Consider the following 14192-nt stretch of genomic DNA (forward strand, 5'->3'; position numbering starts at 1 on the left):
AATTTCACCACTTTTCAATTTTCGTTTTTCAACTTTTCAATTCTTTATTTTTTCATTTCTTCAAATTTTCGATTTGGAATTTTTCGTTTCGGTTTTTTTCTTTTCATGAATTTCACAATGTTTCAATTTCACAGTGTTCTGTTTTTATCATTTTTTGTTTTTTCAGTTTCAATTTTATACATTTTCCATTTCTTCGAATTTTCGATTTGCATTTTTTCAGTTTTTCATTTTTTTGTTTCTTCAATTTTACGATATAAAATTCTTCGGATTTTCATTTCCAAATGTTTCAGTTTTTCGATTCTCCAAATTTTGGATACTTCAATTTTTAAATTTAACAATTTTTAGATTAACAATTTCTCAAGCTTCAGCTTTCACTTTTTCGATTTTTATATTTTTCAATTTTTTGTTTTGAAATTAGTGATTTCAATTTTTTGTTTCCTTAATTTTTTCAATTATTCGATGTTTCAAGGTTCTGGTTTTATAATTTTTCTTTTTTTCAATGTGAAATTTTTCAATTTTTGGATTTTTCAATTTCTCAATTTGCAATTTTTCGGTTCGGTTTTTTATTTTCTTTATTTTCTCAACTATTCAGCTTTTTAATGTTCAGATTTTATGATTTTTTGTTTTTTCAATTTTCATTTTTTGAATTTTTTGTTACTTCAGTTTTTACTTTTGTTTCTTCAGTTGGAGATTTTCCAACTTTTCGATTTGCAATTTTTCGGTTTTGGAGTTTTTGTTTCTTCAATTTTTGATTTGTAATGTTTCTAGTTTTCATTTTAAATATGTGTGTAAAAAAATAACTTAAAATTTTTCACTTTTTCAATTTTACGATTTCAGAATCTTTAAATTTTTCAATTATTGGAATTTAAAACTTTGTTACTCATTCGATATTTCAGTTTTCCATTTCTTAATTTTTCAATTTTTCGATATTAATTTTTTTAATTTTTAAACCTTGCAATGATACAGCTTTTCGATTTTAAAATTTTGACGACCCTATAATTTTCCGATTTTATAATTTTTGGATATTCCAAGTTTTCAGTTCGATTTGTTTTTTTCTTTTTTCCAATTTTTCGATTCACTAATTTGTTCGATTTTTAAGTTTCTCAATTTTTAGTGTTCTTTGGCATGCAATTTTTCGATTTTTTAACTTAAAATGGAAAATTGTGTAAGTATGAAATTGAAAAACCAAAAATGAAAAAAAAACGTATAAAATGAAAGTTCGAAAAATCTAAAAATTGGAAATAACTAACATGACATTGAAGAAACAAAAAATTGAAAAATGGAACGATTGATTAAAGATTGAGAAACTCAAAAATCAAAAAAGTGCTAAATCGAAAAAACGAAATATTGTAAAATCGGAATATTGAAAATTAAAGAAATCGGAAAGTCGGATAAATGAGAAATCCAAAAATTGCAAAATTGCAGAACTTTTTGAAAACATGAACTGAGTAAACGAAAATTATAAAATCGCAAGAAACATTGAACAAATAAAGAAAATGAAAAAAACAAAAAACAGTGACATAAAATCGAGAAAACAAAGATTAAAAAATCGAGAAAATGGAAAATAAAAATCAAACACTTGAAAAACTGAGGCAATGAAAAATTGAAAAATCGAAAAATCAAAAATTCTATATCGAAAAATTGCAAAATTGCAAATGAAACCGAAATACTGAAAAATGGAAAAATTTTAAAAACTAACAAAAAGGAAAAAACGAAAAATTGTGAAATCAAAAAAATTGGTCTAAGGTAAATAAATCCAGATTTCTCCAAAAACTATTAAGATTTGATTTTAGAAACTTTAATTTTTGATTATATAAGTTAATATTTGTATATTTGTAATGTTAAAGTAAATGTAAAGAAACATAAAATGCGTTTGTTTCAAGTGAGTTTTTCCATAACACAATTTTATGGATAGGTACGTCATTAACGTGTTTGCAAGGACATATACAATATAAATTTTGCTAGACGCAAAGTAATACTAGTAATAACAGTACTATATTTCCAAATTTTTGGGAAAATGGAGTGAGTCGTTCTTAATTATATACAATATCAATACAATACTTTGCCTCATTCCTTAATTTTTTTGAGTCACCTGTATATGCGATTCTAAAACTCTGAGTGCATTCATAAACCACAGATATAGTCATAATATTCTACATATTTCATATGGAATTTATTCCGCAAAATTTTGAGATAACGTCATCAATTTTTTGGAGGGGGTAAAGAAACCAGTTTTGATTGGCGATAACCTTAAAACGTTTACAAGATATCAGAGCATTGTTAAACAATTTCGATTTTTTTTCCAAAAATCTGTCTGTCTAGGGGGAAAACTCAATACGGATTCATACACAGCAAGTGCAAGAGTATCTTATTTTATAAAAATAAGAACAAATTTACTGTTGTAAATTTTGAAAATGACGTCATCAAATTGTTGGCGGAGACGAATGAGTTTTTTAGTCAGGTGGCAATGAATGCAATTTGAAATTAAATCGAATTTTTATTTTAGATGATTTATGGTTCGTCATTGTAAAGCCTGTATCAATTCCAGTGCCCGTTCCTTATTATTTTAATCATCTAAAAATTCTATTACCCGCAACCGGCAGATGCGTAATTTTGCGCAACGCGTCCGGCAATAATGTTTACATAATTCGAACAATCCATTCATTTTCCAGTAAGATCACCTGAAAAAATAAATGACAGCTGAATGAAAGAGTTGCATCGGGTCCATGGTCATCGTCAAAGCAGCATCCGCTCCATTAAACTGGTTTAACATCAATCGACGAATCTAGTTTAATGCGGGGTGACAAAAATGCCCCTTTGCGAGCTAAGTAAATCTATTAAAGCACCTGAAAGTGTGCTAACATAGAGTTAAATTTCCACCTATAGAGCAATTTCTAAAGCTCGCCATACCTAAAAGCTTCCATTCAGCGGTGGCATTTATTCCGGAGCAAACAAGTACTCGAGTGGCCGATGCTTGTTTGAAAACCGTCAATTCGATTATTTGCTCTTCTTCGAAATCCCGAATAAGTGCAGTTTGGAGCATATTTAAGCATTGTTTCAGTGTCTCCTAGTGTTTTACCGTGAGGTGTAGTCCTAGACGTGGCGCCAACTCTTCGAGTGGATGACAAGGCAGTTCTACCCGGAAAGTCGAGTGCTTTTCACCGAGAGGCTAACCGCTTCCATAAATTGCGGACAGTGTGATTTCACTGCCAAACTCAAATTAATTGCCACCAATTTCAGCCGTTAAATTGTAGAAGTTATCTCAACTATTGCAAATATGTCCATTACGATTGCATTAGAGGAATTCCTAATCCAATCTAATCTAATTGAATCATTTGACACAACTTTATTGGAATATAAAATAGGGGTGTTAAGAAATCTTCCGTTGCCGGAATTCGGTAAAATATTGCAGATCTCGTTATTACTGAACAATGTGCAATATTTCGTAAAACCTGCGTAAAAATAATGATAATTAAAAAAAAAAAGTTTTGTTCTCAAAAAATTGGTCCAAAGTTATTTCTAGGTTCTTCGTTAATTAATCTTTAATTTTCTGGAGAAAATGAATAAATAAATTTTAATTGGTGCCCTGTAATTTATTCACTATATTATTTTAAAGTAATTACCTTAGCAAAATAAAAAAAAATTATTTCTCTTTTTTTCACCATAACATGTAGACATAATTTTAAAAATATCGATACGTTATAAAACTAATTATATAAAGAGACGCATGTCATAATATAAATTTCAACCGGGATTTATACTTGCTTAGCATTTTACCATCAAGGCGACAAGATTTTAAGATTAATAAAACTTCTGAAATTTCAGAGTGATTAGTTGAATAGTTCCGAAAATGATTTGTCTGCAATAAGTGACAGACAGACGGAAACGGAGGACCAACAGTTTCGTTCTCTATAAGCTGGCAAAGGTCGAGAAAACATGAAATTACAGTATTTTTTCAGCGTACGATTGCAAAGTAAAAATGACCAGTTAAAGATTATTCCAAAGAACTAAAATCATGCTAACGTCTAGCAGTAAAAACTATCACAAGTCTACCTATGCGGCGGATAGTTTTCGAAATACCCGAGTTCAAATCCAGGTCGTCAAAATATCTCAAAATTTGTCATTCTTTATTTTGGCGATTCTGAAAAATGCTGAGAATTATCGAAGAAATGAAACCCAAAAACATTTGACCCAAATCAGCAAAAGAAAAAAAAAATTGAACAGTGGTAAGAAAAATCCACAAAAAAATCTGAGAGCTAGATTTTGATAAGTTGAATTGAAACATTTTGTTGGTCCTGTTTCAAGATTGCAGGGGAACATCGAAAAGAACAAGGAAAAGAAACCAAAGTCTGTACCATGGCTGGTTTTTGAAATAACAGAATTTAAATTCAAATTTCCAAAATATCTCTAAATTTTTTATGCTTTATTTTGACGATCCTGAAAAACCGGTAAGAATTTTTGAAGTGACAGTGGCCGAGAAAAGATAAAAAATTTCACAAAATAAGTGTTTGCCAAAAAATCCACAAAAAAATCTGGAAGATAGATTTCGACGAGCTGAATCGAAAAAATAGAGGGTTAAAGCTTCTGTTCAACATTGGAGACGAACATCAAAAATTCTGGAGCAATCGTAGTATTAAACATTAGGACAAAAAAATCATCTTGTTTATAGAAGAAATTTATCAAGGAAAAAAACCAAAGTCGGTAGGACCTCTGCTTTCCGAAATAATCGAATCCAAATTCAGATTTTCAAAATCCTTAAAATTCTGGTAAGAATTCTTGAAAAAATGAAACCCAAAAAAATTTTGTATATCCAAATCGCCTAATTCTCTTCGCAATTGTCGACAGTGGTCGAGAAAAGGTCAAAAATTTATTATTATTAAGTGTACGAAGTTGCCTAAAAATCCACAAAAATTCTGGGAGATAGATTTCGACGAGCTGAATCGAAAAAATACAGTGTTGGAGGTCCTATCTCGGTCCTACTTACCTCAAGATTGTAGGTGAACAGTGAAAATTTCGGAGCAATCGTAGGAATCTTCTCTAAGACATATGGGAAAACGGGAGGAAAAAAATCAAAGTCGGTATGAGAAAGAGCAATAATCGAATCCAAATTCAGAGTCAAAATATTTCAAAATTTATCGTTCTTAGTGATTTCGAAAAATGGCAAGAATTATTGTCGAAGAAATGAAGTCCGAAAATGTTTTTACGTCCAAATCGACAAAACAATCCTGTGGAGTTTCAGTTCAAATTTTCAAAATATTTCCAAATTTTTCATGCTTGATTTTGGCGATCTTGAAAAAATGCAAGAATTTGTTAAAGAAATGAAGTCCACAAAAAATTTTTGCGAAGGGCAAAAATTTCACAAATTAAATGTTTGATAAAATTGAAAATTAAGGTCCGATCTCAAGATTATAGGCGAACAGCGAAAATTCCGAAGCAATCGTAGCATTTTTCTTTAGGACATTTTGGAAAAACTGAACGACAAAACATTAGGATAAAAAATCATCTTGTTTACGCAGGAAGTTTTTCAAGAGGAAAAGAAACCAAAATTCAAATTATTTCAAAATTTACCAGGCTTCATTTTGGCGATTCTGTAAAAATGATGAGAATTATTTTCCAAGAATCGAAGCCCAAAAATGTTTTTGGGTCCAAATCGACAAAAAAATTTCTTTCGACAGTGATCAGGAAAAGACAAAAATAGTGAAAAACCTGAATCTTTGGTGAAATTGCCTAAAAATCCATTAAAAATTTTTGGAGAAAGATTTTGGTGGGCTGATTCGAAAAATATAACGGGTTGATGGTATTGGACTATGATTACACGGGAACATCAAAAATTCTTGGAAAACTGGATGGCAAAACACGAAAAAAAACATCAGGTTTACGGAGGAAAAGAAACCAAAGTCGATACGACGGCTCATTTTCGAAATAACCAAGTTCAGATTCAAATTTTCAAGATACCTCCAAATCTTCACCTTTTATTTTGAGGATCCTAAAATATGGTAAGAATTTTTGAAGAACTGAAGGCCAAAAAAATTGTTTGCATCCAAATCGATAAAAAATTCTCTTCGCAATTGTAGACAGTGCTCCAGAAAAGTTAAATTTCACAAATTAAGTCTGACGAAGTTGTCTAAAATTGCATAAAAAAATCTGGGAGATAGATTTCGACGGGCTGAATCGAACAAAATAGAGAATTGAAGTTTCTAACTCAAGATTGCAGGGAAACAACGAAAATTCCGGATCAATTGTAGCATTTTCCTTTAGGACATATTGGAAAAACTGGACGACAAAACATTAGGAGAAAGAGCTATTTTATTTACAGAGGAAGTTTATATAAAAAAAAAACAAATTTAGATTTTCAAAATACTTCAAACTTGGTCATTCTTCATTTTGGCGTTTTTGGAAAAATAACAAAAATTATTGTCGAATAAATGAGATCCAAAAATGTTTTTAGGTCCAAATCATCAAAAAAAATTCGTTTGGCAATTTTCGACAGTCATCAGTCATGGGAGATTGATGGTTACCTCAAGATTGAAGAGGACAAGGAAAATTCCGGAGCAATCATAGCATTTTTCTATAGGACATATTGAAAAAGTCGAATGACAAAACATTAGAGAGAGATAATCGAGTTCAAGTTCAGATTTTCAAAATATTTCAAAATTTGGCGATTTTGGAATAAATGGGAAGAATTATTGTCGACGAAATGAAACCCAATAATGTTTTTATGTACAAATCGACAAAAAGAATCTTTTGTCAATTTTCGATTGGGAAAAGGTAAAAAATGTCATATTGAAAATTTAAGACTGGTGAAGTAGCCTAAAAATCCATATAAAATTCTGGGAGAAAGATTTTGATGAGCTGAAACGAAAAATATAGCGGGTTAATGGTTCTGAACTAAAATTGTAAGGGAACATAAAAAATTCCGGATAAATCGTTGTAATTTTATTAAGGACATATTGGAAAACTAGATGACAAAACATGAAAAAAAAAACCATCATGTTTCCGGATTCAAATTCATATTTTTAAAATATCTCAAAATTTTTCATGCTATATTTTGACGATCCTGAAGAGCTGGTAAGAATTTTTGACGAATTGAAGCCCAAAAAACTTTTCTTCGCAATTATAGACAGTGCTCGAGAAAAGGTCAAAAATTTCGCAAATCAGGTCTTTAGCGAAGTTGCCTAAAAATCCACAAAAAATTCTGGGAGATAGATTGAAAATTCCGTAGCAATCCTACCATTCTTCTTTAGGCCATATTGGAAACACCCAAAGATGTATTTACGTCCAAAACGACAAAAAAAAATTTTTGACAATTTTCGATTGTGAAAAGTTAAAACATTTCATACTGAAAATTTAAGACTTTGGCGAAGTTGCCTAAAAATCTATAAAAAATGTTGAGAAAAAGATTTTGATGAGTTGAATCGAAAAATATAGTGAGTTTCATGGTCTTGTACTGAGATTACAAGGGAACATCAAAAATTTCGATAAACTGAATAAAAAAAAAATAGAGGGTCGATGGTTCTGCATCAAGGTTCCAGACGAAGAGCAAAAATTCAGGAACAATCGTAAACATTAAGACAAAAAACCATCTTACATTTTTAGGGAGGAAGTTTGCCAAAGAAAAGAAACCAAATTCAGAGAGAGACTGCGTTTCGAAATAATCGAGTCCAAATTCAGATTTTCAAAATATTTCAAAATTTGTCATTCTTCATTTTGGATATTCTGGAAAAATGGCAAGAATTCTTGTCGAAAAATCGAATCTCAAAAATGTTTTTATGTTTCCTTTGGCAACTTTCGACAGTGATCTGGAAAAGGTAAAAAATTCCATATTGAAAAATTTACTCTTTAGCGAAGTTGCTAATCGAAAAATAAAGCGGGTTCATGGTCGTGGACTAAGATTGCAAGGCAACATCAAACATTCCAGAGAACTCGTTGTAATTTTTGTTAAGGACATATTGAAAAACTGGATGACAACACATGAAAAAAAAATCATCAGGTTTACGAGGAAATGATGCATGTATCAAGGGCAAGAAACCAAAGTCGGTACGACGGCTCCTTTTCGAAATAATCAAGTTCAGATTCAAATTTTGAAGATACATATAGGCATCCAAATTTTCACCCTTGCTAATCCTAAAATATGTTAAAAATTTTTGAAGAAATAAAGCCCAAAAAAATTGTTTGCATCCAAATCGATACAAAATTCTCTTCGCAATTGTAGACAGTGCTCCAGAAAAAGTAAAAAATTTCACAAATTAAGTCTGGCGAACTTGCCTAAAAATCCACAAAAAAATCGGAGAGATAGATTTTGACGGACTGAATCGCACAAAATAGAAGATTGAAGTTTCTATCTCAACAGTGCAGGGAAAATTGTAGCATTTTGCTTTAGGACATACTGGAAAAACTGGACGACAAAACATTACAACAAAGAGCCATTTTATTTACAGAGGAAGTTTATCAAAAAAAAACAACAAATTTAGATTTTCAAAATACTTCAAACTTTGTCATTCTTCATTTTGGCGGTTCTGGAAAAATGACAAAAAAATTATTGTCGAATAAATGAGGCCCCAAAATGTTTTTAGGTTCGAATCATCAAAAACATTCTTTTGGCAATTTTCGACAGTCATCAGGAAGAGGTAAAAAATTTCATATTAAAAAGATGAGTCTTTGACGAAGTTGCCTAAAAATCCATTAAAAATTCTGGGCGAACGATTTTGACAAGCTGAATCGAAAAATATATGTAATTTTATTAAGGACTTATTGGAAAACTGGATGACAAAGCATAACAAAAAACATCAAAATTGATACGAGGACTCGTGTTCGAAATAACCGGGTTTGAATTCAAATTTGTAAAATATGCATTTCAAAATTATTCATTATTTATTTTGGCGATCCTGAAAAACTGGAAAGAATTTTTGAAGAAATGAAGCCCAAACAGTTTTTCTACTTCCAAATCGATAAAAAAATTTCTTCCTTATTTTGGACAGTGCTCGAAAAAAGGTCAAAAATCTCACAAATTAAGTCTTTGGCGAAGTTGCCTAAAAATTTATAAAAAAATCCGAGAGGTAGATTTCGACAAGCTAAATCGAAAAAAATAGAGGTTTCCATACATATCCTACCATTCTTCTTTAGGATATATTGGAAAAACTGGACAAAACATTAGGACAAAAAAATCATCTTGTTAACGGAGGAAGTTTATCAATGAAAAGAAACCAAAGTCGGTACGGCTACTACTTTTAACATAACAGAGTCGAAATTCAAATTTTCAAAATATTTCAAAATTTGGCGATTCTGAAAAAAGAAAAAATATTGTCGAAGAAATGAAGCCCAAAAATGTTTTTACGTTCAAATCGACAAAAAAAAATCAAATTTTATTAAGGACATATTGGAAACCTGAATGACAAAACATAAAAAAAACCCATGTTGACGAAGGAATGTTATGTCTATCAACGAAAAGGAACCAAAGTCAGTATGACAACTAGTTTTAGAAATGACGAGTTTAAATTAAAATTTTCAAAATATTTCAAAATTTTTCAGGCTTTATTTTGCCGATTCTGAAAAAATGGTAATAATTTTTGGGGAAATGAAGCCGAAAAGGTAAAAAATTTCACAAATTTTGTTTATTGAAGGTGCCTAAAAATCCTTTAAAAAATCTGGGAAATGGATTTCGACGAGCTGATTGGAAAAAAGTAGAAGGTTGAAAGTCCTATCTCAAGATTATAAGCAGACAGTGAAAATTCCAGGCAATCCTAGTATTCTTCTTTGGGGCATATGGGAAAAACTGGACGACAAAACATTGGGACAAAAAAATCATCTTGTTCACGAAGAAAGTTTGTCAAGGAAAAGAAACCAAAGTCGGTACGACTGTTGTTTTTCGAAATAATCGAGTCCAAATTCAGATTTTCAAAATATTTCAAAATTTATCTTTCTTCATTTTGGCGATTCTGGAAAAATGGCAAAAATTATAATTGTCGACGAATCAAAATCCAAAAATGTTTTACGTCCAAATCGACAAAAAAATCTTTTGGCAATTTTCGACAATGATCGGGAAAAGATAAACAATTCCATACTGAAAAAGTATAGAACTTTCATATTGAAAAATTGAGTCTTTGGCGAAGTGTCAAAAAATCAAAAAAAAAATTCTGAGAGATAGATTTCAAAAAATATGGAGAGTTGATGTTCCTGCGTTAAGATTACCTATAGACGAATATTAAAAATTTCGGGGCACTAGTAACATTTTTCTTAAAGACACTTTTGAAACAACTAAACAGGTAGAAATAATCGAATCCAAATTCAGATTCAAAATACTTCATAATTTGTCATTCTTCATTTTGGTGATTTTGGAAAAATGGCAAAAATTATAATTGTCGACGAATCAAAATCCAAAAATGTTTTACATCCAAATCGACAAAACAATTCTTTTGTCAATTTTCGGGAAAAGGTAAAAAATTTCTTAGTGAAAATTTGAAACTTTGGCGAAGTTGCCTAAAAGTCCATAAAAATTCTGGGAAAAAGATTTTGATGAGCTGAATAGCGAGTTCATAATTCTGGACTGAAATTGCAAGGGAACATCAAAAATTCCTGAGAAATGTCTTATTAAGGACATATTGGAAAACTGGATGACAAAACACGAAAAAAAACACCATGTTTACGTCAATTAAAAGAAACCAAAGTCAGTATGACGATTCGTTTTCGAAATAATCGAGTTTAAATTCAAATTTTCAAGATACTTCCCAATTTTTCGGGCTTTATTTTGGCGATCTTAAAAAAAATGGTAAGAATTTTTGAAAAAATGAGACCCAAAATAATGTTGTAAGTATATCCAAATCGCTAAAAAATTATTCTCTTCACAATTGTGGATAGTGATCGAGAAAAGGTAAAAAATTTCACAAATTAAGTCTTTGGCTAAAAATCCACAAAAAAATCTGGAAGACAGATTTCGATAAAGTGAATAAAAAAAATATAGAGGGTTAATGATTCTGTAGCAAGGTTCCATACGAACAGCGAAGTTTCGGAGAGATGTAGCAATTTTCTTTAAGTCATATTGGAAAAACTGGACGATTTAGATTCTCAAAATATCTCAAAATTTGTCGATTGTGGTAAGAATTATTGTCGAAGAAAGAAAACCCAAAAATTTGTTTACGTCCAAATCGACAAAAAAAAATCTTTTGGTAATTTTCGATTGGGAAAAGGTAAAAAATTTCATACTGAAAATTTAAGACTTTGGTGAAGTTGTCTAAAAACCACTAAAACATTCAGGGTGAAAGAATTTGATGTTCTGAATCGAAAAGCATAGCGGATTCATGGTTCTGGACTTAAGATTGCAAAGAAACATCAAAAATTCCGGAAAAATCGTTATAATTTTTTTAAGGATGTATGTGTTCGAGAACTGGATGACAACGCATGAAAGAAAAAATCATCATATTTACGTCTATCAAGGAAAAGAAACTAAAGTCGGTACGACGACTCGTTTTCGAAATAACAAAGTTTAAATTCAATTTTTCAAAATATTTACAAATTTTTCAGGTTTTATTTTGGCGATCCGGGAAAAATGGTAAACATCTTTGAAGAACTGAAGCCCAAGAAAATTGTTTAGATCTAAATCGTTAAAAAATTCTCTTCGCAATTGTGGGCTGTGCTCAAAAAAGGGACAAAAATTCCACAAATTAAATCTTTAGGGAAGTTGCTTAAAAATTCAGTAAAAAAACCGGGAGAGATTTCGACGAGCTGAATGGAAAAAATAGAGGGTTGAAGATTGTAGGTGTACAGCGAAAATTCCGGGAAATTGTAGCATTCTTCTTTAAGACATATTGGAAAAACTGCACGACGAAACATTAAGACAAAAAAATAATCTTGTTTATGGAGGAAGTTTATCAAAGAAAAGCAACCAAAGTCGGTACGACGCTGACGACTGCTTTTCGAAATAATATAATCCAAATTCAGATTTTCAAAATACTTATTTCAAAATTTGGCAATTCTGAAAAAATGGCAAGAAAAGAAGTCCAAAAATGTTTGTATGTTCAAATCGACAATAGTATATTGGCAATTTTGTCTTGAGAAAACGAAAAAAATTCATACGGACAATTTAAGACTTTTATGAAGTTGGCTAAAAAATGTATACAAAATTCTGGGACAAAGATTTTCATGAGATGAACCGAAAAATATTCACAGTTCTGAACTAAGATTACAATCGAACATTAAAAATTCCGAAGAAATCGTTGTAATTTTATTAAGGACATATTGGAAAAATGGATGACAAAACATAAATAAAACTCCATGTTTATGATACGTCATCAAAAAAAAAAAGAAACCAAAGTTGGTATGACGACTCCTTTCCGAAATAACCGAGTTTAAACTCAAATTTTCAAAATATTTCCAAATTTTTCAGGCTTTATTTTGGCGACCCTGAAAAAATGGTAACAATTTTTGAAGAAACGAAGCCCAAAAATATTTTTTTACGCCCAATCGATAAAAAATTCTCTTCGCAATTGTCGACAGTGCTCGAGAAAAAGTCAAAAATTTCACCAATTAAATGTTTGACAAAGTTGCCCAAACATCCACAAAAAGTTCTGGGACATAGATTTCGACAAGCTGAATCAAAAAAAATACAGGGTTGATGGTTCTTGGAGGTTTTAGAAAAACTGAATGACAAAACATTAGGACAAAAAACCATCTTATTTACGGAGAAAGTTTGCAAAAAAAAAAACAAATCCCTACGACGCGACGGGGACTTCGAAATAATCGAATTCAAATTCAGATTTTCAGAATATTTCAGAATTTGTCATTCTTCATTTTGGAGATTCTGCAAAATATTTTTGAAGAAATTAAGCCTAAAGAAATTTTTAAAATCCAAATGAACAAAAGAAACTCCTTTGGCAATTTTCGACAAAGCCTAAAAAAACCCAAAATTCGTCATATTTCGTTTGGCGATTCTGGAAAATGGGAGGATTTTAAAAGAAATGAAGCTGTAAAAACTTGCAGGGGTAGAAATCAATAGATAAAATTCTTTTGATAATTTTCAATGTCACAGAAAGGGTCCAAATTTTATTGGAGGTGGTGCTACGTCGAAAAACGTAGCTGTGTATAACAATCGTAGCATTTTTGTTAAATACTTATTTAAGGCAATTCCGAATTTACTGAGTGTGCAAAAATTATAAAGAAAATCCTGTAATTCTTTTTTTTTTGTGAATAAAACATAATTTATTGAATCTGACCTAACCTGATCCTCTTGTCGTGACGTGACCTAACCAGACCTCTGTTGTTAAATTTCTATTTGTCCAACTATGGTTTTAACTAGAAAACATCTGTCCAAAGTTTTGCCACTTTGTGAAATATGTTGACACTGCTGATATTTCTGGGTTTCGAGTTGAACCTAAAGAGAACAGACCACCTAGAGAGCGGGCATTTTTTATCAATACTATTTACCTGTTAATTCTTTTTAATAAAATGATAATTAGTTGTAATTATAACTTTGTTTCTGTGGGAACATCTGCCTCAAAAGGAAGTAAGTACATTTTTGTGTAAAAAATGCCATCTCGGGCCACTAGAGTGGAAATACTAATACTAATGAAACACCGTAGTAGACGTCAAATCATCCAGACGAGTCCACTTGCGAATTTGGTGAGAAGTGTGATTCGACATGACCTTCTCGTAGTATTTTCACTCTATTCTCCTTCTATACACGTTGAGACGAACCCTTTTGGAAGATGAATACCACTTCAGAACATAATATGCCACAAAATTGGTATTAATAATAGGGGGGTAGAAATCACATTTAAACTTGTAAAATTTACAAAAGACGCTGTCAGTTTGATAAATATTAGCTTCTCATTTAAAGCACAGTTTAACACCATTTTGTTTGTGCAACTAATTTAAATTTATGTTTCAAAGTTTACTAGAATTGTAAAGGCGTATTTCCATTGACTGTTCATAGTTTTTGGTCACGACAAGCTCTTTATTTTTAGCATGTGCAAACAAGTCTTCTTAGATCTTCGAGTCGAAGTCTAGATAACCAATCCATTACTTCAAAAAATACTGAGTAGTCTCAAGGGTGTAGCCCCTGTTGATAAATCAGTAAACGACACGGCGATCCTATCTCTAAGAAATAAATTTGAAATTATTTTCTCCGAGATATCAACGCGTGGCAGGAACTAATATGTTTTTTGTGTGCGAGCGCAGCGAAAACACATTAATAATCCTCT

This window comes from Zophobas morio, unplaced genomic scaffold (genome assembly GCF_036711695.1).
Source record: "Zophobas morio isolate AGI-343-1 ecotype UQ-CSIRO unplaced genomic scaffold, CSIRO_AGI_Zmor_V1 ptg000011l, whole genome shotgun sequence".
Classification (NCBI taxonomy): domain Eukaryota; kingdom Metazoa; phylum Arthropoda; class Insecta; order Coleoptera; family Tenebrionidae; genus Zophobas; species Zophobas morio.